This window comes from Halyomorpha halys, unplaced genomic scaffold, assembly GCF_000696795.3.
Source record: "Halyomorpha halys isolate HHAL.00 unplaced genomic scaffold, Hhal_1.1 Scaffold1274.1, whole genome shotgun sequence".
Taxonomy (NCBI): domain Eukaryota; kingdom Metazoa; phylum Arthropoda; class Insecta; order Hemiptera; family Pentatomidae; genus Halyomorpha; species Halyomorpha halys.
This window is the reverse complement of record NW_027113193.1, coordinates 85,921-87,629: the sequence shown is the minus strand read 5'-3', so window position 1 is coordinate 87,629 and position 1,709 is coordinate 85,921. Positions and strand designations below refer to the sequence as shown.

The window sequence follows — 1,709 nt, the reverse complement described above, 5'->3', positions numbered from 1 at the left end:
TGATTGTAGTTAAGCACCATTTACTTTTTTCTTTACCTCATTATCTTTTCCTTTACCTACATTTGAACTCCAGTGAAAATTAATTATTATCAAAGTTCTAATGCTGGCAACTTTTTCTTAAGGGTTTTGGTTCCTATTTAGTTATATTAACTGACGACATGTAACCAATGTTTCATAGAGGCCGGTAAGCCTTCTGAAGTACTGATAACTCCTCAGTATCAAAATTTCCATTTGCTAATTACACTGATGTTTACATACAAATACATCAACATCAGGTGTTTTCATAGAGTATATATTATTAGTATTATTATAGTTCAGAAAATTAAAAGATGAAAAAAGCGCTTGATCCTTTTAACATCAAAATTAATTCTAATAATGAATTAATTTATCCATCTGATATTTATTGGGTAGTTCAATACGATCAAAAATATGATAGGTAACATTATCTGCTGGATAATATTCTACAGAAGCCAAATGTATCATACTGTCGTCATTGATAAGTCCACGTCATTGATAAGACGTGGAATATAATGGTCGCAAATATAGTACACAATAGTCCAGAAAAAAAAAGAAGACGATTAATAAAAGTTTTCAAGTCAACGCAACAGGATCTGCCTTTGTACATGAAACACAACCCATAAGAGAAAACTGAATCATTTCTCTTAATATATATACCGCAGAACTAAATGCCATAGCATCCGCCCTTAACTTTTGCATGACAAATATACCAAATGGCAATATAGTAATAATGTCTGACTCCATTAGCGTCTTCAAGAACTATATATAATCTATTCAGTCCACCCACTTATTCAACGATTTCATGAATACTTAATAGTGCTAAAACAACAACTGTTTCAATGGCGTTGAGAAACAACGAATCCGTAATAGAAAGAGTCATTAAATTCATCTTAATCAATCTTAAGCAATCTTAACTGCTAAGAAACTTGCTCGCCCTTTAAAGGAATATATTAATAAAAGATCGCAGGCAATGTGGGATGAAAGTCCACCCAGTAAGTTGAAACCTTTCTTTATAGGTTATAGATGTGAAATCCTGAATTACATCAACCCGAAGTAAACGCCGTGAAGAAGTAGTGATCACCTGACTCAGAATAGGACATACCCGATTGACACACATCCATCTCATAACAGGAGAGGCCCCTCCAATATGTTCAAAATGTAATAGTAATCTGACCGTCAAACACATTTTTGAAGAATGTTATCACTACATTAACTCTGAACCAGTTAGGGATAGCAACAAATGTTTCAATGGCGTTGAGAAACAACGAATCCGTAATAGAAAGAGTCATTAAATTCATCCATAATAACCAGCCTTTAATTATTATAATCTATTTATATTGCCTTATTTTTAAAATTAGAACAGTTACTTATCTGCTTTTCATCGTTCTTTCCTCATCCTTTCCACTATCGTTACGATCATTAAACAAATTATAATTGCCTGGCTAGATAATATTTCAAATCTCACGGAAATGAGTCCCACTGATACAGATCAGTACACCATGCCAACGCTATGACTATGGAACATCTAGGCCTTACCAAAACCAACAACCAACGGGCGTTGATGTCCAGGCTGTAAACGCCCTTTCAAAACTAACAAAGTTTTCAAGTGATCAGGAATTTTGATTACATAGCTCAAATTTAAGTTTGTTGATGTCTTAGTGGGAATTGCAGTTTTCATGATATATATCAAT

The 1,709-nt window shown here is 33.4% G+C and overlaps 2 protein-coding genes across 5 annotated transcripts in view; one reads left to right on the top strand and one right to left on the bottom strand.

Moving 5' to 3' along the window:
• Window positions 1-1,709, top strand: part of LOC106689069 (uncharacterized) — a gene marked incomplete at its 3' end in the record, with an annotated part of 87,760 nt that overhangs the window by 10,963 nt on the left and 75,088 nt on the right.
• The window catches only part of LOC106689078 (involucrin-like), a 12,834-nt gene that overhangs the window by 1,190 nt on the left and 9,935 nt on the right, over window positions 1-1,709 (bottom strand). The gene's annotated exons all lie outside the window — the stretch shown is intronic.